We start from the raw sequence: 25,009 nt of genomic DNA on the forward strand, positions 1-25,009 counted from the left end.
GATTTTTTGGTTTATTTGGGGATTTTTTTTGGGGGGGGTTTATTGAGGATTTTTGGTTTATTATTTTTGGTTTATTGAGAATTTTTGGTTTAATGAGTATTCTGGCAATGCTGATTATAATGCAATAGACGACGCACTTTAGAACTCACAAAGCTCAACGTACAACGCACTTTAAAACGCACACACTGTATTCTCACATACAATGCACTCTAAAACGCGTAAGTCCCAACAACACCACACACACTCCAAGGGTGAACACAACCCTAAACAAACCTACACACACACACACACACAACAAACACGCACAACAAACACATACACGCACACACACACACACACACACACAAACTATATAATTTATACCTTATCATGAGGTCAATTTCAAAACATTGTTGACCTTCCCGGAGTAGAATTTCTAAAGTCAATATTGTTCTTGTAAAAAAAAATAAATAAATAAACAAATAAATAAATAAATAAATAATACCATGGTCATTAAACCTCTCCGTCTTCAAAAATATATATCCTAGTCATCAAAGGTCTGTCTAACTCGTTAACGGGAAGACTAATTACTGTACAAACTACCCAGGGAGTGTAATAAGCTTCTGATACGAGGCTGATTTGGTACCTCTAAGTGGGGGCTTCAATTGCTTCTAAGTAGATCGTTAGTGGGGGTGTCCTTTCTCGAGATGAAGGCCCTATTGGGTTGGGTTTTTGGTGTGGTTAGGTGACTGTAGAGCTTCAGTGTATAGGTAGAGCTTCAGTGGTTTTAAGTAGAGCTTCAATGTATAGAGCGTAAATGGTTTCAAGTATAATTTCAATGGTTTTCAAGTAGAGCTTCAGTGGTTTTTAAGTCGAGCTTCAATAGTTTTAAGTCGAGCTTCAATGGTTTTAAGTAGAGCTTCAATGCATAAAGCGCCAATGGTTTTAAGTATAATTTTAATGGTTTTAAGTAGAGCTTCAATGGTTTTTAAGTAGAGCTTCAATGGGTTTTAAGTAGGGCTTCAATGGACTTATGTAGAGCTTCCAATGACCAATAAGTGAAACTGCAATGGGAACCTAAATTTCTTGACGAGTAAGATCATCTTACTTTCGGGTTTATCATCTGTAAGGCTCTCCTAATAGTTAAAGTGCTTATGGGTATAGTTAAGTGCATATGTCTCTATAGTTAAGTGCATATGTCTCTATAGTTAAGTGCGTATGGGTATAGTTAAGTGCATATGTCCCTATAGTTCAGTGCATATGTCCCTATAGTTAAGAGCATATGTCCCTATAGTTAAGTGCGTATGGGTATAGTTAAGTGCATATGTCCCTATAGTTAAGTGCGTATGGGTATAGTTAAGTGCATATGTCTCTATAGTTAAGTGCATATGGATATAGTTAAGTGCATATTGGTATAGTTAAGTGCATAGTCAAGTCCATAACTCGTTAACAGTACACTCGTTATTTCCCTCGTCTTTCTCCTTGGTGATTTATCTACCTGGGTTATATCTCAAGTGATTCTCAAATACGTTCAAGTTACAGGTGATTGCGTAATTGCGTATAATTTGGTGATCATTCTGAGGACAGGAAAATATATAGGTGTGTTATTTCGGAAGTACAGGTGGTGATTTAGTGAAGGTGGTTATTTAGTGTGTTAGTGCGTTATTGCGTATTTACAGGTGGTGATTGAGAGTGCTAGTGCGTTATTGCGTATTTAAGATGATCACCTAGAGTACAGGAGAGAATACAGAAGCCATAATTTTGTATTATCAGGAGAATGATTTACAATACAAAATATGTAATAGAAATAATGTTTTGTACTTTAGGTGATTGTTTTGATTACAGACAGAAGTACAAACGTGTTATTGAGAGTGTCGGATGATTGTTTGTACTACAGGAGAAGTTACAGTGACAAGAATGGTGTATTTTCCTGGGGGGGGAGGGGGGTGTGTGTGTGTTGAATGAATAAATTTTTAACTAACTTATTACATTATTTCAAACAATTATTAAATTAACTAAAAAAAAAACACCTACATAAATAAACAAATAACAAATAAACAGAAAAACCGAAACAAAAACAAAAAAATAAGAGAAAAATAGGTAATTATCCCGTAATTAGAGAGAAGAAGCGAATCAACTTGATCTAAAATAACAATGAGTGTCAAGAAGCCATTTAGATTCTCCAGCTCCCTAACCTAACCTAACTGCACCCCGGGATATCGTTCAGTACCACACACTCTAGAACACTAATTATCTTGTTGACATAATGAGGAGAGTAATTAAAGATGTTGTATGTTACATGGTAGTTGCCTGGTGAACGATGTTGGGGCCTCTCTGAAACACGTGAGGTGGTGGGGGAGAGGTGGGTGATGGGTGGTGTTGAGAAGAGAGGGGGGAGGTGGTGGTTGGTGGTGGTGGGGTTAAGGGAAGAGGAGGGCGGTGTGGGGGTGGATAAAGGGAAGAGAGGGTGGGTAGGAAGAGGGGGTGGTAGAATAAAGGGGAAGAGGAGGGGTGGGTTAGAGAGGGTGGATAGAATAAGGGGGAAGAGGAGGAGTGAGAAGAAGAGGGGTGGGTAGAATAAGGGGGGGAGGGAGGGGTGGGTAGAAGAGGGTGGGTAGAATAAGGGGGAAGAGGGGGGTGAGTAGGAAGAGGGGATGGGTAGAATAAAGGAAGAGGAGGGGTGGGTAGGAAGAGGGGGTGGTAGAGGAGGAGCTCTTATTGTGTATCATAACATAGGCCCTTCTCCAAGTATATTCCTCCTCCTCCCCCCCCCCTACAACTGTGTATGATAGACTCGTACTTGGGGTATAATTGATGTCCTAATTGGTACAGGGAGGAGGATAATTGATAATTTTAGAGGTAGATGAATTATAAATATGGTACAAGAGAGTAATTTAGAGATACTGAATAATGGTAATGGTTTAGTTTGTCTTCTGGAGTATTATGGTTAGGTTAGGTTAGGTTAGGTTAGGTTAGATTAGGTTAGGTTAGGTTAGATTAGGTTAGATTTAGTTACGCTTAGTTTAGGTTAGGTTGAATGAGTAAATGAATGAATAAATGAATGGATTGACTGAGTGAGTGACTTAATGACTGAATGAATCAGAATGTGAATAATGAAGATAAAACTGAACTGGAGAAGTGAAAGAGAGGAGACTTTACCTCCACTAAATTATACAACAAACATTTTCTTCATCATATAATAATTAAAATACACAAATATAATAAGGAAATTTAATTAAATATAAAGAAAACCTAACCTAACCTAACCTAACCGAACCTAACCTAACCTAACCTAACCTAACCTAACCGAACCTAACCTAACCTAACCTAACCTAACCTAATCTAACCTAACCTAACCTAACCTAACTCCACAATCACCTGACATGACTCAATAATATCACCTGACGAGACATGACTCAACAATATCACCTGAGTAAGCGAGTAAGTGACAGTGATTGAGTTACAAAGTCAATGAGTGAGTGAGTGGCAGAGTGAGTGAGTGACAGTGAGTGAGTGGCAGAGTGACAGTGAGTGAGTGAGTGGCAGAGTGAGTGAGTGAGTGGCAGAGTGAATGAGTGAGTGACAATGAGCGAGTGGCAGAGTGAGTGAGTGGCAGAGTGAGTGAGCGAGGCAGAGTGAGTGAGTGGCAGAGTGAGTGAGTGGCAGAGTGAGTGAGTGAGTGACGGGTAACAGTGGCTCAGACTCATCACTATGCTAGCCAGGGTGGTTGGCTTCATTAGTAACCTCGACCCTCCTTGTGTTATTTCATGGTAGATGTATCCGCCTGACGTACCCTGCCCTCCCACCGTGGTGCCCCTCCCACTGTGGTGCCCCTCCCACTGTGGTGCCCCTCCCACCGTGGTGCCCCTCCCACTGTGGTGTCCCTCCCACCGTGGTGCCCCTCCCACCGTGGTGCCCCTCCCACTGTGGTGCCCCTCCCACCGTGGTGCCCCTCCCACTGTGGTGTCCCTCCCACCGTGGTGCCCCTCCCACCGTGGTGCCCCTCCCACCGTGGTGCCCCTCCCACTGTGGTGCCCCTCCCACCGTGGTGTCCCTCCCACCGTGGTGCCCCTCCCACCGTGGTGCCCCTCCCACTGTTATACCTCGTGCCCTTTCTTCTTCCCAACACCTTCAGGAGTATAAGTTACATTTTCCTTATACAAACTTCATTCTAGTGTGCATATACCAACACCATCCCCATGATACTGACTGTTATATAATAATTCCTTGAGATAAATGTACAGTATTTATCAGTTGCCACTTATTAAGAGTTCTCGGGCTCTCATTAGTCTCAGCCATGTAGATATTGTTGTATTGTTCACATCAAGGAGTCTTATGAGTTGGGACTATTGGGGCAGTTTCACAAGGGAAGTATAATGAAGTGAGTCTTATAAATAGTTGATCATTGTTGATAGATGACTAAGTATTATTAACCGAGTCTTATTATTAGAAGGTAAAGTTTAAGACAATGAAATATGGATAAATAGATGAAATATATTAGTATTATTTAAAAAGTCTAATTAATATAAGGCAATGTTTGTTACGTTACCGTCATATGATTACGATGAAACAATTAAGTATTATATAACGAGTTTAATCAGAACAGGATGACAATGGTAGTTAAGGCAATATAATTTGTATTTATAAAAAATCCTGTATTTAACGAGTCTTATTATTTGAAAATATTATGCTCGTTAAGCCAATAGGTGAAATGCAAAGATTATTTAGGTAATTATATAAGTATTATTACGTAAGTCTTGTTAAAAGTAGATACTGGGGTTCGTTGAGGATTATCATTACATGAAGCTTCTTAAGGAGTATAATTACACTTATCAAGTCGATGGAAGGAGATTTACTAAAGCGAATTACATAGGCATTATTACAAGTCTTATCATGAGAAGATTTTATGCTGCTTAAGGCAATGAGGATTATTATGGTTAATTAAGTAGGTTTTATTAGAGAGGAATATCTTAGGGAAAATTATAATTACTATAATTATTTATGTAATTTAATTAATGATAAAATGTTATATAAGATGAAGATTAATAAATTATCTAAAGGTTATTAAATTATATACGATTATTAAGATGGAATTATATAAGACTTAGCAAAGAAGAGTAAATAAATATGATAATTAATTAGTTAAGGTCATGCTGGGATAGAATGATCCCCAACCTCTCCTATCTCGCCGTGACTCCTATCCCAGCCAGCCTTTACTATCCCAGCCGTCACTCCTATCCCAGCCAGCCTTTCCTATCTCGCCGTCACTGCTATCCCAGCCGTCACTCCTATCCCAGCCAGCCTCTCCTATCTCGCCGTCACTCCCTACCCCAGCCGTCACTCCTATCCCAGCGTCATTCCAATCCCACTGTCACTCCTATCCCAGACGCCACTCCTATCCCAGCCTCTCCAATCCCATTGTCCCCTGTCTCATCCCTATGATCCCTAGCCACTCCCTCTCTCCTTCAGTCGCCCACTCACATACCTCCCTCCCACACCTCTCATAGGGTCTCATACCTCCTTATCTCCCTCTCATAAACACGCCCATTCACGCCCACACACGCCCACTCAATGTTTAAATCTAGCGTTCAAGGATCAAGTTTCTAAAAAATAAATAAAAAATAAAAATCGTACCTTTGGATTCTGTTTTAAGGTGTTAGGTTAGGTTAGGTTAGGTTAGGTTAGGTTAGGTTAGGTTAGGTTAGGTTAGGTTGAGAAGTACTTTTATATTTTACAAACTAAATTGATGACTTCTAGACAAACACAGAATCCGACAACAAGTAACACACACACACACACACACACACACACACACACACACACACACAGTATATGATAATTACCAACATTCATTTTCCACACACTCATAAAAAACGGTTTATACCAAACATTATCCCCTTATAATGTCAGAACCTAAGTATAGACCCTACACACACACACACACTCCAGCAAGAAGCTATCCGTTACCCTGCAAGTAAAAAAAAAAATATATAATCTCTTTTACCGCCAAGCATATCTCTTAAACTGAGGCAATTGGACCAGGAAATAGAATCTTTGCCTCAGTGCTAAGTATAGAGGGTGGCAAGAGGAGGAATTCGGTGGTGGTAAGAATCAATTGTGTTTTATCTCGTGAGAACAAGTCTGTGTGTTGATTTGTTGAGGTGTATGTAAGTGAAGGAGGGGAGGGATAGTGCTCCTACGGTGGGATAGAGAGAGAGACAGACAGACACACACAGACAAAACAACGGAGAGAATTTTCGTAATAATCCTCTCTTGTACTATGAGTGTCCTCCATCACCACCACAACCACCACCATCACCATCACAAGCACCAACACCACCACCATCACCACCACAACCACCACCACCACAACCACCACCATCACCACCACAACCACCACCATCAGCACCACCATCACCACCATCACCACCACCACCACCACAACCACCACCATCACCACCATCACCACCACAACCACTATCACCACCACAACCACCACCACCACCACCACCACACCACCACCAACCACCACCACCATCACCACCACACCACCACCAACCAACACCATCACCACCATAACCACCACCACAACCACCACCATTACCACCATCACCACAACCACCACAACCACCACAACCACCACCACCACAACCACCACCATCACCACCACCACCACCACACACCATCACCACAACCACCACCATCACCACCACAACCACCACTATCACCACCACAACCACCACCACCACAACCACCACCATCACCACCACAACCACTACCACCACAACCACCACCATCACCACCATAAGCACCACCATCACCATCGCAAGCACAACAATCATAAGATAATAATGGTTGCCCCTCGTGTAACGTGGATGGCCGGCCCAAGGGCCACCTAGGTGTGAATTTGTTTAAGGTGTAGATGCTGTCGCCAACACAATAACCACACCCTAAGTTAACGAGTTGCATGACTCAGCGTCAAGGCATAGTCCGAGAAGACCGGACAAATCGCCAACTGCACTGGCTAACCATTACCCCGGAACACTATCCGCAAACCGATTACATCCAGGTTCCCAGTTACAATTGCTGCTGGGTAGACAGAGGCAAATGGCGTAAAGAAACTTGCCCATAGTTTCACCCCGCCCTGGGATCGAACCCGGGTCCACTCGCTTGCTAGGCGAGCATGCTAACCATTACACCACAGTCGCCATCATTTCCCACTACTATTACCACTACCATTATCATCACCACCACCATCACCATCAGCACCACAACCATCACCATCACCATCATCACCACCATCACCACCACTTACACAACCATCACCATCACCAGCACAACCATCATCACTACCACTGCCACCATTACCACTACCACCATCACCATCACCACAAGCACAACCACTACCACCATTACCACAGTTTTGTCAGTCATTCCAGCATCACCCCAAACACCATATTGTAGAAGAAGGTGACACTCAGACACCGGGTGGACTGACCCCCTATAGTGCCACGTAGGAAGATCATCACATTACATACACTCGTCAGGTCTTCGATCAAATGACATCTCGTCTAACTGAGTAGGTGGTCCAACTGAGTAACTCGCTAATAAAGGACCCTGAATCGCATCTCTCAGCTGTGTGTGTGTGTGTGTGTGTGTGTGTGTGTGTGTGTGTGTAGTCCAGCTGGTGTTATCGTCGAAGGCCTGTGTCAAGATTTCATAAAGTGCCGAATAAATGTCCTGCGCGATTGTTTTTGTGTGGGGTCGGGGCGAGCTGGCTGGTGGTGGTGGTGGTGGTGGTGGTGGTGAAGGTTGTACTGATGGTGGTGGAGGCGATGGAGGTGGTGGTAGTGGTGGTGATGGCTTCTCTCTTATGCTGTGTGTGTGTGTGTGTGTGTGTGTGTGTCTGTCCAAGTGTGTGTCCTAGTGTGTGTTCTCCAGGTGAGGGGTGTTGCAGGTCCGCCAGGTTAATTAGTGTGGAGGCAGGTGTACGCTGGCCACGTCTCTGTCGCCTTTTCCATGTACAAAACCCCGGGTCGTCTAACGTCATCTACAATACAATGATGACAAATTTCACCAGACGCTCACTAGAATTATTTGAACTCCTCGGCTTTGTCTACCTGTGCTAGTCTTCTCCGTGTTTGAGTTTGTCTGTCTTTTGGGTTGTTTGTATGTTGTTTTAAATTGTCTTTCTGTGTGTCTGTCTTGTTGTCTGTGTTCATGTTTTTAGTTATTTTTACTATCATTATTTTTCGTTATATTTCATCTTTATTTTTATACTATTTTTCAGTTTTTTTGTTTTAGTTGTTATTCTCTATTTCTTGTATGTTTTTTTTTCGTTATATTTTTATTATATTTTATTCCTTGTGTTTGTTTACTGTTTGTTATTGTGTTTGTTTATTTCGTCTCTTTGTTTCTTAATCCATTTTTTTCTAATTTTATTATTTTTTGTTATTATTTTATTGTTTATATTTTATATAATTAAACTATTTTATTCTATTTGTTTTATTTTTGTTTGGTTATTATTTTATTGCTTTTGTTTCATTCATTTGCTTTATTCCTTTATTTCCTCTTCTTATATTTGTTATGTTTATTTGTGTTTGTACCGTTTCCTTGTCTGCAATGATTTGATTCTATCTCATTTTAATTTTTTTTTATTAGTGTGATTTACGTTTTTCACACGTGATTTATTATTACTATTATTTTTTTTAATCTTTCGTAATGACGTTGTATTTTTTATCATTGTTTTCATTATATGGCATCACATTTTTTTACCATTGCTTATTTTACACACACACACACACACACACACACACACACACACACACACACACACACACACACACACACACACTCAACAGGTCATGATAGGGGAGAGGACCTGTGAAGTTTTTTCCCGTTCATCTTCATTAATCAGACAAGGTCACGAAGTTCACATTAGCAACAGGAAATGCAAAGATGGCGTGGCCACCAGAAACACCGACCCCCCCCTCACCTACCCCTTCAATCATGGACTCATCGAATGGCCCCCACATCTTGTAGATCCAATCATGATCTAATTGTTAGGATTGGGAATTGGTTTCACTCCTAATCAGTTCCAGTCTTCATGGGAGTCTTAATCCTAATTGGTTAAGTCACACTGAGGCCTATTAGGATTAAGGTCTATTCGGACTCTATTAGGAATGGGGACTATTAGAATTGGGTCTATTAGGACTGGGGACTATTAGAATTGGGTCTATTAGGACTGGGGACTATTAGAATTGGCTCTATTAGGACTGGGGACTATTAGAATTGGGTCTATTAGGGGACTATTAGAATTGGGTCTATTAGGGGACTATTAGAATTGGGTCTATTAGGACTGGGGACTATTAAAATTGGGGTCTGGATTAGGGACTATTAGAATTGAGTCTATTTGGACTAGCGACTATTAGAATTGGGTCTATTACGACTGGGGCTATTAGAATTGGGTCTATTCGGACTAGGGACTATTAAAACTGAAGCCTATACTGGGGGCCATATGACATATTTAGCAACTCCAGCCCTCTATGGGAGCAGAAACTCGTGTTATAACCATACATTCCCGTCGTCCGCTGACATCTTGTTGTGCTGAGGAACGTCATAAGGAGCTGTTAGCGGCCATAGGAGCTGTTAGCGGCCATAGAAGCTGTTAGCGGCCATAGAAGCTGTTAGCGGCCATAGTTAGCAGCTGTTAGCGAAGCTGTTAGCGGCCATAGAAGCTGTTAGCGGCCATAGAAGCTGTTAGCGGCCATAGGAGCTGTTAGCGGCCATAGAAGCTGTTAGCGGCCATAGAAGCTGTTAGCGGCCATAGAAGCTGTTAGCGGCCATAGAAGCTGTTAGCGGCCATAGAAGCTGTTAGCGGCCATAGAAGCTGTTAGCGGCCATAGAAGCTGTGTTAATGTTTGTCTCTAAGTGTTGTAAATTATTAATCACATATGTTATAGTTACGAGTATAATTATAGGTGTTTTGCTTCTTACGTCATATATTACTTAGTTACTAATTCATCACGTAATTTTCTAGGCAATAAATCTATCAAATTATATTAAAGAAACATTTTTTTTTTAATAATTACCATCTCTGGGTATACAGTACAGACACGTTGACTATGAATGATTCAGACAATATCAATTTTCAATAAATCATAAACACAGACACACAAACAAGCAATCAACCAAGACTAGAGATCAGGTTTTTGTGTCATTAATACATAACCTCCACACGGACACCGTCAGTGACTCGGTGGAATACTGAGACAATGGTTTTACCTCAGTCTCGGTTCTTGTTTATGTCAACACCTCCAGCGTGAATGTGGCAACTGCTGCTGGGAGCCCGTTTTCTTTTTCTCGGATTCATCAAAAATGCCACCGCCGTAAACCGTTAACAGTGACCTCGCGGGAAATAGAATTCAAGCAGGGTTATATCATGTGCTTGAAGAGACCGTGGGATTATATATATTTCGTTTCATTCTAAAGAAAACTCCTTACGTCTTAACTCAATGAGATATAGACGCTATTGAAGGATGAGGAGGGCAGAGATATTTCCCATGAGAAGTATAACTCAAGATTTATAACATTTCTAGGTAAATACTCCTCGACCAAGTGAAGGATATCGTATGATCAAGTTGATTCATCAGACAAAGCGAATAACAACAGCAGGTGAATCTTAGGTGGTAATTATGTAAAGGAATATTTTTCTCGTATGTAAATCATCCCCAAAATAATAAGATATATATTTATTTCCTCTGTGTGAAGTGTAGCCAAGCGTCTCATGATGTTAACGTCGTGGTTGGTGTAAACATTGTTAAGTTTTATGTGTTATTACTCCAGCAGACGAGCTTCTTTACCTTCTGACAACTCTTCTTATATCATGTATAAATCACAACCCTTGCCATGTGTGCTGGTAATACAGTCATCAAGTGTATCGTCTAAGAAACAGTTCGAGATATGTTACATTATTCTTGGAGGAGTTATTTGTGCAGTTGGATGTAAGTTATTATTTATTTCTGTTCAACATCAATCTCAATTTATCATTATTTGCTTAAAAATCACGAACTTTTCCACAAGATTAATCCTAGAATCTGTAAGTATAGTAATTGTTATTGTAGGAAAACCTCCTAATCATAACACGAAGGAATCATATTTTATTATGTCAATATTTGCAATTCACGATTTTCTGCAGAATTATCAAATACACATATAAAGGAACATAAAAAAAGCTTATTAGAATTATTAACACAGTCCGGTGGCTGAATAGATACAGCAGTCGCCCCCTGTCCTAAGGTTCGCTGGTTCTCGTTCAGGGCACCCCTAGTCCATCCAGCTGTGAATAGGTACAGTCCCCTTCACTAGTGCGTTCACAGGGGCTCGTCTTAGAAACATTCCACAAATCATTACATTGTGATATTTATATTAATATTGTTTTAATTTGATTCCATAGTATGTTTACTATTGCGAGTTTCCTTCTGTACAATGTAAACAAACACAGCGCTGCCACACTGTACAAAACCTGAGGAGACCCTGTAAACGCACTAGTGAAGGGGACTGTACCTATAACTTTACTATTAGGCAAGCGAAGACGGTCGAGTACAATGCCTGCCACACTTCCTCATAATAGGAATTAGTATACAAAGAGCCCGCTACCACATTCATAAACTGTCTGACATCAATAGATATTTCTCATTAAAACAAATAAAAAAAAAAAATTGTCTTTCATCTTGTACCTAACCCAACCTAACCTAACTCAGTTCGTGTAAATATAAGGACCGTTCGTAATGTATTTTATCGATGCTTCACGTACAGTTGAGACCTTCCCACAGTGACTTGTTATCCAAGGAGTGATATACAACTGTCATAAACCCACACGAATATAGCGTAAAAGATTTCTCCGTCAACATTGGGTTCAGATATAATTAAGGTGATCGATAAATAGATATAATAGACATAGATATTATAGATGTCTGGAGGGCTTGAAATTTATGTTATAGAGGGAGTGGTATAATCATTAACAGTATGCCGTAATTATACAAGAATATACCATAATAATTTGTCCGTCTTTGGATTGGATTTATATAAGATAGATAGATAGGAAGGTAACGTGTTGATAGGTAATTAGATACGATAAATAGGTAAATAGATGGATGGCTATAGTGAATAACAAATATTATTATTATTTTCACTTATATACTGTATGTTACGTTGTTGTTGTTGTTGTTGTTGTTGTTTTGGGGGGAGGGGGGCGAAATCGGTGTTTTTGCAAATTATCCGGTCAATTTGCAAAGAAACCAAAAGAATAGTAATTTTACAAAATAACCTTAAATATTTGATCATTTTGCAATAACACACCAAAAATCGGCCAATTTGCAAAATCACCAATAATCTTGTCTCTTAGTGACTCACTGTGGCGACATAGGGTGGGTTACACGAGGCGTGTTACTAGGCGCCACAGCTGATGCATTAGCAACTAGAGCATCACACGCATAGTGTCAACGGCTCCACTAGCCGCGAGTAACTCGCACCGAGCGCAAGGAGACTAGTAGTCCAGTTGCTTAAGGCTCATTTTGGGGTTAATTGTGCACTTTTTGATACAAGTACAAAGCCAATATTTTTTCATATAGGCGGTGCCAGTCATATGGTTTTACAGGATTTCTGCTCTTGTGTTTTGTCACAATGTTTAATATAAGGTTATGATGTACATATGAATATAGTTAAACTGTATTGATGAATTATGAAATTGTATGATTGTTCTTTAGTTCTAACAAATAAAGAAAAAATATTTGCTCCTATTACAAATAATGAACAAATTTACATGAGGTACTTAGTTGGTGACTAAAAAATTACTAATATAATCAAAACATATAAAATGACTGGAGCTCAAGTAAGTAAAACACACTCCCGTGGCTAGGAAGAAAGCAACCATATAACACGTTGCATATGAAATATTACTTCAAAATTATTATCATTTTGCCACTGGCCTTAATGAGACCAGACCAGGCAGCTCAGGAATGGGTTGATTTTTAATGTCCACCACAGCTGGCACCACTGTATACTCCCCACAGAGTTCATTAATCCTTCTGACTGATCTGTCAAGTTGGGGTACTATTTGATCTCTACCCTTATGACCCTCTGGGTGTTGAAATGAGGAGATTCCAGTGCCATGGAATGAGCTACGGGAACTGATTGCAGAGGGATCATGATCGATGTTATCAACAGCAGAGGTAGTAATCACACCAGCCTCAAGAGAGGTGGGCATACAGCTCCCAAGGCTTCAAAGTGAGCAACAGCAGAGTTTGCCAGATCTGTAGACATACTCAGGACTCTATCATAGGACACAGACAGCCCCATCTGGTAAAGATTGTCATTCAAATCCTTAGACCTGGTCTTAGCATGCACATATGCTCCAAGAAAAAGAGGTAAAGGTGGTTCTCATTCACGACTGTGTCGAACATTTGGTGTTGCTCTGTGAATGAACAATATTGTAAACCAGCAACTGTGCCAAAGACAGTGCTGCCTGGGAGTCATAGTTAACTTGGTTTTTATGTTAGTTCCAAAGAGAATCATAGGAACTAGAGTTAAAAGAGATTGTGGGAGAGAATTTTGTTGACAATCTTCTGAAAACTCTCCATTGAATTTTGGACAAGATTTCGCGAAGACTTCACGACGTATAATACTTGCTACCCGAGATATAGCTACAGTCTCGTCCTCCCCATCAAGCAGGCATGTTTTTTATCGACATTCCAGCAGTGCCTGCTGGTACTAGTAAGACCACGTCCCTTTCTGTGTTCCTCTAGCTGTGAGAAGTAGCTGAGAATTCTCTTCTTGAATCTAGAAGCATGGAAACTAGGTGATTTATCTTCATTCGAGTAACTCAGCTGCTGGACTCTCGACAGATAGAGATTTTTCAATGCAGGCAACTGGAAGACAGGTGTAGACTCATCAATGTCAAGAATTTCTCGCATGTACGAAAATAGCTCAGCAAATGCAGTGTTACATTCATCAGCTGTGGGATCAGTTTTTTGAGATGTAGTAGATCTGTCACGATCATAAAACTCCACCAGCCATTTTGGGTGATACTTATCCTCAAGAGCTATGGCATCCTGCTGACTCAGCTTTGTCATTATCCTTTCATCTTGTAGGATCTGTGTACATTGTCATGTGTGCATCAACTTTCGTTGAGGAAGCATTGCGTAACGGTTTGCCTCTCGTTGCAAGTTGTTCGCAGAAAATAAAAGTATCTTCATAAACTGACTAACTTTTTGTATGGGTGAATTTCTCTGGTGCTTCTGTAGCTTCACTGCTTTTGCACTTTGACACCTGTTTGGGTTCTTTTTATTGAACTTTGAAGCACAGAGTCTACGAAACTTTGCATGTCTTCTCATGAATGTTGCTCCGAGACCATCACCTTCGTCAATTAGTTCCACTCTGGATGGCATTTGACCCAACTTGTGGAATTCCATAAGATTTTTTGCTAGTGTTTCATATCCCTTTCCACCAAATCTATCGACATAGTCAGCTTGGCATGACAAGTCCTTCTCTCCTTCACAAAACAGGTGTCACTTCACCCTTCACTAATTTCAGTCGCTTGTCCATCTTCTTTTAACTGGTCAGTGACTACCTGAAAAATGAGGAAAACAATGTACATTACAGTAGCTAAAAAAAATATCTGACCGGGTGGATCCGATGACTTCCGAAATTAAAAGTACAACTGGTGACGTCTCAGGAGGGATGGTACTCGTGTTTTTACCCACCGCCATTCAGTATCCAACACGGGGTCAGTTGGCATATAGGAATAAAATAATCAATTTAGTGATTATTAACACATAGTATAAGGAGACAACACGCATATCCCAATACCTATCGTCCGTGGTCTCATATTGTTTCACACACAGTCTGCACAAATATTTTTTTTAGCTACTGTACATGACATAGCAGTGATTAACAAAATTATTATAAGTTGTATTGTCATTGGTCAATTCATTTACACTGATAGCAACAATAGTTGTTTGCAACACGTTTCTGCTCCAATTATGTGCTAAAAAAATGGTAGATCATTTAAATGAACGGCGGCCATCCTGTAAAACCATATGACTGGCATCACCTTTATGAAAAATTTTGGCTGTATTGTATTCCTTGGTCCCGAGGCCTGGGTATTAAGGTAAGTCTGTAGCTCGTATATTAAGCGAGATATTGCTGATTACATTTGGGTGAAGTGGCCATTTTGAAAAATGGCCGCCACCGCTGTACACCCCAATCTGGTTGGGATTCAATCTTCAAATTGACTCTTGTGGGTCATAGTAACTGTATTCCACGTCTCATACTTGTATCAAAAAGTGCACGATTTTGTCCTAATCCAGTGGACTATATAATGGATTTCCACTCACCTGGAAGTTGGTAGTCAGTTTTAATAAGCAGTACTGGGTGAGTGTTCAGTGCAGTTTAAAATGTATCTTATTACATATTTTATGTTTACAGGTTCAGATTAATGTTTAATAATCATTAAGGCTTGATCAGATAAGTGGTTGACAGACAGTTGCAAGGTTTATAGAACAATATATGAAACTTTCTTGCCTTTGGGATAGTAATGTATATCACAAAATCTGAGATGTAAGAATCACTCTTGAATGAAAGATTTTAAAGGAATTCAACATTGTAAATGTTGATATGCGGGAGTTTCGAATCAAAATTAAAAACGTAAGGAACATTTACAGACTGGAGGTGCAAGACGTCAACCAAGAAAAGAGAGTGGACTTTAGGACATGAAGTCTTATGTCCATTCTAATGAATTTTCTGCTTGTTGAGTAGTTGTAACCGAGTGTTTATTGGGAGAAATAGACGTTGTTTTCAAAATTAAACCGGGTGCGAGTAGACGTCCACTTGTCAACAACATTCAAAGATTCCTCTCGCTCGCCTCCTGAGCTAGCATACTAGTAACATGCCTGTGTAAACGCGCCTTTAGTAAAGAATTTATGCTAATTTATTTTATTTTATTTTATTTTTATATGTTGAGTTTGTCAATGTAAAGAGCAAGCGTGAGCATTGTTCATTAATGTAAGATATATTCACAATGTATTTCTATTTAGGGAAGAGGAGAAGCTTGGGAAATATTCTAACATTTTTAGCGCTATAGGAATTGTATAGTGGGAAAAATAATACTGATGAATAATAATGAATACCTCAAACTTAGAGCAATAATTGTATAATGTAAAAATGATATACAGAAAAGTGTACGTGTTAATATACAGTACCTTATTTTATTGAAGCACCTGTACAGACATACAGTATATAAACACAATCTACTGCAGAATATCTTTTCACAACTATATCATGGATCACAGTATTTTCTTAGCAATGTTTAGTATGACCGATTTTTTTTTCCTCAAGATAAAAACAAAAGTTACTACTCGTCAACCTTAATAAAGTGGATGGTTGGTAGGACTATATCTTGCTCGTCTCGCCACAGTAGGCTACACCACACCTAACAAGTATAGATGTTAAGAGACGAAAGACTAATACAAATCCTCATCACTAGTAGAACAGGACACAATTATCTACTGAAATAAATTGGAAAGATAACACACCTATTGTAGTGGCTCGTCTGATATTAACCAAGACATTGAAATACCGACAAAGCCTCATTCATTACTTACCCTCATATTTTAGACTCTGGGTGTTGTTATCATATAATTGCCGTGTACATAGAAATAACACAACCCGTTATGTACACAAAGTTGCCATGTATAGAGTCATTTTGAAGTAATTTTGTTTTCTTAATGATACCAAGAGGCCGAGTAGAGCTTGTCACGTGCTAGACTGTCCACCCTCCATCGGACAAAACACTGTTGGAAGGAAATTAGAGTATGTCTGAGTTGATTTTGTAGTGGTTAAATTGTGAGTATGGGCGACCATAGTTTGGAATATCATAATAGACGTTTCTCCTCTCTCTCTCTCTCTCTCTCTCTCTCTCTCTCTCTCTCTCTCTCTCTCTCTCTCGTCTCTTCTTTTTCTCTCTTATTTATCTCATTGTCTCCTTTCTCCCTCTCTCGTTCTGGATTTCTATCGGTACGTCTTCATTCTGACCTGTATATAGAAATTTTCTCCGCTGGCCGACTCTTTGCACCTACAGCCGACTCTTTGCCCTACAGCCGACTCTTTGCACCTACAGCCGACTTCTTCGTTATACCAGAAGAAAATCATTTATTTATTACTGAATTCCTAAATCAATCCCCAAATTTCTATCAACGTTTGTTATATTATTGTTAATACTGAAGATGATATTGATATGTACAGTTTTGGTCGTAATTGTGTAGACGCCCTGTAATATCCGACATCTTGTTGGTGTTATGTATTAGTACGCTTCAAAAGCTAAGGTTTTTCAGCGTGTATTCTAGATTAGCAAATACATCAGGTAGCTTCTTATGGGTCATGTATGTAGCTGATGAATACTGCTCTTAATAATAATAATAATAATAATAATAATAATAATAATAATACTGATAATAATAATAATAATAATAATAATAATAATAATAATAATAATAATAATAATAATAATAATAATAATAATAATACAGTAATAATAATAATATAATTATAATAATACAGTAATAATGATAATAATAATAATAATAATAAACGTTAAAATAAACACCAGTCGTATGTATGTTAATCACACGAAACATAATCGCTTTTCTCTTTACTATTCCATTATCTTTATTCTATCTTATATATCATGTTCTATATCCAACGTTAATAATATTCCTTTTCTTAAGTTCGTTTGAAAGTGTGTTGTGAAATTCTCGTATGTATGTATGTATGTATGTATGTATGTATGTATGTATGTATGTTGCATATTCATATATACACAAAAATTTACCAGCCAAACAAACTAAAAAAAATAAATACGAAGAAATTATTGATCGTGAAAATAAAAGTAACCTTATTTTATCTAATGATCAAAATACCCAACTTTCTCCCATTATCAGGTCGTATTTATGTGAACGATATGTAATACTGATAATGACAGCACACAAGCCTCACGTTCACTGTTCCGGGAGATTTTATACAACTGAACCAAAACCCTATTGATTTGAATATTTTAATTTACCACTGAGGAAACTAAAAATGTTCAAAGTTATTCATTTTTATTTTGTATTAAATTTTTGGCTTTTAAATTACATAGGTAAATTAATGGATATATTTATAGTGGTGATTATTTTATTTTATTTTATATAATAGTCGTGTACAATATGTTGAGCGGATGGTTCTTTTTGGAATTACTATTACAAATGACATATTCTTTACTATTCATTATAATTTAATAGTCTTAATTAGTCATTATTATAATTATTCCCCAGAGCTCATTAATGTACTATATATTTTCCCGGTAATAAAAGTAGTCATTGGTTTTAAGTATTTTTTTGTATCAATGTAAATTTTATGTTAATTTGTATAATAAGAGGTATTAGGAAATAGTAAACTAAACTGGTTATTATCTGAACGATATTAGGAAATCCGTCTGTTTTAATTTTTAATATTAATGACGTGCGTGTGTGTGTTTGTGTGTGTGTGTGTGTGTGTGTGTGTATGTGTTTGTGTGTGTATGTGTTCGTGTGTGTGTGTGTGTGTGTGTGTGTGTGTGTGTGTGTGTGTGTGTGTGTGTGTGTGTGTGTGTGTGTGTGTGTGTGTGTGTGTGTGTGTGTGTGTGTGTGTGTGTGTGTGTGTGTGTGTGTTGTGTGTGTGTGTGTGTGTGTGTGTGTGTGTGTGTGTGTGTGTGTGTGTGTGTGTGTGTGTGTGTGTGTGTGTGTGTGTGTGTGTGTGTGTGTGTGTGTGTGTGTGTGTGTGTGTGTGTGTGTGTGTGTGTGTGTTATTGAAGCGTAGTAATACATTATAACGTCAACAATACCCCGATATGTATAGTAACAGAAAAATCGTACTTTTATTAATAACTCAAATTAATATTGAAAAAAACTATTATAATTTCCTACTTCAATTCACCATAAATGTGTATTAAAAAAAAAAAGAAATGAGTTGATTAGTGATTTTTTTTTATATAACAGCAACTATTAAGAACTGGGTATCTCTTTATCACGTTAATTTATCACATATCAAATGGAATCACGTACAGTATAATGGTATTAGGAATAATTTTCGTACATATTACCTGTTTACAAATAAGGACACGAGGCACTAATGCAAAATACCAAATACAAAAAATTTATTAAGATATTGTAAATTTATGGAAAAAAAAGAAAGAAAAGTTTGCTTCTCACATAGACTATAATTATGTTTAAAAGTATAATTCTCTATTATAGTTTAGGTAATAATGACAGTATCGCTATAATCCAGACGTCAGGTTGACAAATACCAAATACTAGGGTGTAATTATCTTCATGTGTCTGGTACCCTGACGTTTGTTTATTGATGTATTAATACCTGTTGCTTTCATCAATTTCAGAATGTAAAACAAATATCTTTTTCTTAATTAAAAAAAAAAATTTTTAACATCCAGTATTTACCACGATTAAATAAGATTATTATTATTTGCATAGGATACGAGTCTAAATAATACTTGTAAAATATTCCAGAAATTTTGTAACGTAGTAATAATTTATTTTGCTAAGTAAAAATAATGCACACACACACACACACACACACACACACACACACACACACACACATATATACATTAGGTCTCAGCGTACCATCCCTAGGAACTCCAGGGTAAAGTTTTGTGCCAATTTCACCTCCACATGTACGGATGTTTTTAAGTCCATCTTATCTGCGGATGGATCAAGAAATCTGACTTTTTAATGGGTGACTGTCGGGAGGCGAACGAGACTAATAAATTGGACAAAAGCAATCATGAGCATATAGGGCACGAATAATAACTGTATTAGTACTAGATAATGAAGATTTTCTCTCTCTCTCTCTCTCTCTCTCTCTCTCTCTCTCTCTCTCTCTCTCTCTCTCTCTAATTATCTGTGTATCTGGGAGAGAGAGAGAGTGTACGAGTGTAATATACCCATCACCCGCTTACAAGTTCTCAAGGAGTACACATACACAGACAGACACACACACACACACACACACACACACACACACACACACACACACACACACACAGATCTCGCCCTAAGACTCGAGTTATTGCTGCTGTTGTCCTTTTTTTTTTTAACCAATTATAAACCTCAGTCAGGCAAAGATTGTATCAGTATGTTATTAAAACATCACGGTGGACGCTGCGAATATTCTCTCCCTCCAGGTATTAAACGTTCACTTCTCTCTCTCTCTCTCTCTCTCTCTTCTTTTATTTTTTCATTCCTCTTTCTCTTTTTTCTCCCCCCTCCCCCTCTCTCTCTCTCTCTCTCTCTTTACGAATTATTTACAATTTTCTCTCTCCTCTTCTCGTGACCTTCACCTCTTCATCGCACTCTCTTCATTCATCCACTTTCCATTCAGATTATTTTGGCTCTACGTAATCCATAGTCGTATCGTTATCTCTCTTTCTTTTCTTTCTTTTTATTTTTTATGTCTTTATTCTTCTCATTCTCTTATGTATTTCTTGGACACTCCGTTTTTTTTTCTGATTTATCGTAATTCTAATCCTTGATTATCTTAGGTGTTATCGTCGACACCCCAGCAAACTTTCTTCTCTGTAGCATCTAGGTACACCATCACCCCATCATAGTATTACCCCATCACCCCATCACAGCATCACCCCATCATAGTATCACCCCATCACCCATCACAGCATCAGCCCTTCCAAACGTCATCACATCTTACCTGAACATCTCCCCACATCTCAACAGCACCCCATCATCCTATCTCACTTGAACATCACCCCATCTCAACAGCACCCCCAAGCACTCCATGTCAACAACACCCCAGTCGAACTCCTGCCCCTCCCCTCCCCATATCCGTGCACCCCTGCCTACACCTGGTTACTTACTCCCCCCCCGCCCACCCCTTCCCAAGCCAACCCTGCCCACCCCCACACATGGAGGTTTATGCATGCTAACTACGGCCGCGCAAGGCCCGCCCGTACCAGCTACGCCCTCCGTTTAATGTGGATGAAGATATCACAGGTATCTTGCCCACAATCAGCAGTTACTTGATGTACATTATGCCGCGCACTCGGCCTGTAATGAATATGGTAATTATATAGGATGAACACATGAGTCTGGAGGGACGCAACCCGCTCTCACCTGGGCGGGTCAACCAGTTCCGTGGCGCGGGTATCCACAGAGGTGAGAGTTATCCGCTGCGTGGAGGAAGGCCGCGGTTAGGCAAGCATAAAGACGTATTTGAGCGAGTAGTAAATGATATTGATCTTAATGGGAAGCTTGTACAAGTGCTATAATATGTTTCGGGTGGCGTGGCATAAGTCTTGCTAACGTGAACGTGGCCCAGACTCGGCTCTTGTCTACCGGGTGAAATAATTACCGGGAGATTGTGAGAGGGAGGCCGAACCTTTGGTGCACGAGGGGGCGGACGAGGTGTGGGAGGTACAGATGGAGGAGGGGAAGCCGCTGGACGAGGAGGAGGAGGTGCCGGGCTGGAGGTGGAGACGCCAGGAAGATAAAGGTTAACTTGAAGAAAAGATGAAGTCGATGTGGAGGAGACAGCGGCTAATGAGGGAGAGGAGAGAGCAGGGCGGCAAACACAGGTAACGAGAGTACGAGGAGGATGTCAGAGGAGCCGTTCAGCCAAGCGGTGAGGAGCCTGGTGGGGGAGGTGGAGCCTGGTGGGACAGGTGGAGCCTGGTGGGACAGGTGGAGAACCCTGGAGGAGCAGGTGGAGAAGCCTGGTGGGGGCGGTGGAGCCTGGTGGGGGCGGTGGAGCCTGGTGTGAGGCGATGGAGAAGCCTGGTGGGGGCGGTGGAGGAGCCTGGTGGGGTGCGGCAACATAACTTCACCTCAAAATTGACACTTGCATATGGCCGGTGGCATCCCCCCCCACCTCTCTCTCTCTTTCTCTTTGTTAATTCTAATCCACACATAAAATTTATACAAAATAAAATGATATCGGAGAATTTCTTGATTTTTTTTATATTTATTTATTATTTTTCTGTCGACGAGCTAGAACTTAAGGCGGTAGAAATGAGACTCTAACACGAAACACAATTATCTCTCACCTGTACACTGTGACAAGCTATTTTCTTCTCGATTATTGTACAGTAATGAAGTGCCGTTATAATTCTCTCTCTGATATTTCTGGGTACAACAGCACATAACCTTTCACTAACGCTCACTGTTAAATTACAACCTTCTGTATATATACCTGTTGTGAAGGATGTTGTTAAGGCACCATACTGGTTTTCGTTACATTAATTCCTCTATTTATAAGCAGTTTGTACCGAATTTTCATTATATCTTTTCTGAAGCTTTTTCTTGTGTCATCGTGGTGTGTGGAGCGTCGACCAGTGCGTTGATGACTAACTTAATACACATGCTTCAAGACCTTAGTTATTAAAGCGCAGAAATACACTATAACTTCAGTATTAATCCCATATTGTAATGTGTGTGTGTGTTTAATTACGTATATATTAAACGTATGTCTTTCCACCAAATCCATTTCATTTAAGTAAGACTCATTTCATTGTAATTAGAAACTTGGTCTGACTTGAATAACATGACAGCCTTGATCATCCAATAGCGGTGCTGTCTCCTCCTCCTCCTCCTCCTCTTCCCTCCTTCTCCCGCTCCTCCTCGTCCCACCTCCTTCTCCTCTTCCCCTTCCCCCTCCTCTCCTCCTCCATAAGACATCTTCATAAACGACTCAGTGAACAAAACCAAACTTGTACCACACGCCACTCACATAATCCAACTCCCAAGTGATTAAGATCTCATTGGGTATGCAAGTACAGAGTCATGGAAAAAGAATGCCCACATCTTAAATGGTTATATATTAAAAATTTCGGTATTCTTTTTTTTTATCACCCTGTATATTCAACTAGCTAGGTGGTTAAGACAGTGTTGAATTCTTCTTTTGGTTAAAACAGCGGGGAAGTGTAATGGCCAGAGGTTAAAGTTGATCTAGCAGTTATTATACCCGTCATAACGATGCCCAGGCAATGTTGCACGTCACAGTAAATAAGTTGCTATTGCAGGAGCCTCGAGTGCATGCTGGTGAGGGAGGCGAGGGGAGGGAGGGAGGGTTATACTTAGTTGGTTGCATGAGAGGCGTGGTTGAGTGAGTTGGTTGATTGCATTTTGTTGGGTGCATGGGAGAGTGTAATGTGGGGGCTTGGGTGAGTGAACATGGGAGATGGATTGTGTGGGAGACATTTTAGGGGGAGGGAGAGGAAGAGAAGAAAAGATAAAGGGAAAGAAGAGAAGAGAAGATGGAGGGGAGGAAGGAAGAAGAAGGCGAAGGAAAAGTGGGTAGGGAGGATGGAAAGGAATAGTGGGTGGAAGGGGGAAAAGAAATTGGATACAGGAGGGAAAAGGAAATAGGGTGGAGGTGGAGGTAGAGTGGATATAGAATTGGGAAGAGTAGATATAGAGGGTGTAGAGTGGGTGGAGGAGAGGAGGAGAACGGGTGGGTGCACTGGGTGGAGAGAATGGAAGGAGGAAGGGGAGGGAGAAGGGAGGAGGAGGTAATCATATACAGGTAAGGATGGACAAGAGGATGAATACATCAAGAAACATCTATGAATGAGTCATGGCAAACTACGACCCCCCCGTACACCAGCTGGCCGCCGACACACACAACACGGCCAGGAACAAGACGGCCTCAGGCTCCCTCCCTCCACATCACCTCTCTCTCTCCGAAAGCTAGAGACGAAAGCTTCCGACTGTGGGTGAATCTGTTGGATCCTTCACGACGTAGGCAAGAGAAAGGCGAGAAGGACTTCCCTCTGAGACCCTTGTGTATTCTTGTATCCTTTCCTTGTCCTTCTCAAAGCAACGCCTCTCCCTCTCTGTCCTCCTCTCCAGCAATACACCCCCTTCTTACCTGCCCTTCTTCCAGTATCGCCCCCTTCCTCCTTACCCTTCTCTCCAGTCACGTACAAACAATAATTGGGTTTGAAGTTGTTAAGGAAGGAAGGAGGGCCGAGACTTGGGCCTTCCGTGGGACCTCCGAGAAACAGACAGACCTGTAATATTTTTTGAGTTCAGGTAAGAAATTTAGACTAAGACCAAATGTCGTCAGAGTCATTCCAGGACACTTAAAAGGTCGTTAGTTAAGAATTTCTAATGGTACTGCAGCCACTCTCTCTCTCTCTCTCTCTCTCTCTCTCTCTCTCTCTCTCTCTCTCTCTCTCTCTCTCTCTCAGTGTCTTCCATACCGTCATCCTTTGCTCTTTTAAGTATGGCTACCTCACAGCCTCTCCTACTTTCCTCCCTCCCTCCTTTTCATTTGCCCTTACTCTTTTTTTTTCCTATCCCTTCTCTATCTCTCTCATCTCCTACTTATTCTTTTCTTCTCCACCTTCTCCTCCCCATTTTTCTCTAGTTTTCCTTATTTTTCTTCCTTCCTATTCCCTGCTTTCCTTTCCTTTCCTTCCTCCTAACCTCGTTCTCCCTATCCTTCTTCTTTTCTACCTTTTCCCCCTACCACCCTTTTTCTCCCCCTTCCAATTTTTTCTCCACCCCTCTCCTCCCACCTAGCACACCCCTTCTCTATGCCCCTCCCATCCCTATTTCCATCCTTTCTCTCTACCCCTCCTCACCTCCTCTCTCTCTACTCCTCACCCCCTCTCTCTCTACCCCTCTCCACCCTCCTCTTCTACCCCTCCTCACCCCTCTCTACCCCCTCCCACCCCTCTCTCTATCTACCCTCCTCACCCCCTCTCTCTCTCACCCCTCCCCCTCTCACCCTCCCTCTCTACCCCCTCTACTCATCCCCATTCCTCTACCCCTCCCCCATTACCCATTGTGGTTGAGATTCCCAGCAGGCTGAGGGCGTCTCATTAGGCCCCCAGAGCGGTGAGTGGCTCTTCACGGCGCCTCGGCTACTGGTTTTGGGAGACTGGGGAAGTGGTTTGAGTGTGTGGCCTCAGGCGCCTGCAACT

Source organism: Homarus americanus, unplaced genomic scaffold (genome assembly GCF_018991925.1).
Source record: "Homarus americanus isolate GMGI-L3 unplaced genomic scaffold, GMGI_Hamer_2.0 scaffold25483, whole genome shotgun sequence".
Lineage (NCBI taxonomy): Eukaryota > Metazoa > Arthropoda > Malacostraca > Decapoda > Nephropidae > Homarus > Homarus americanus.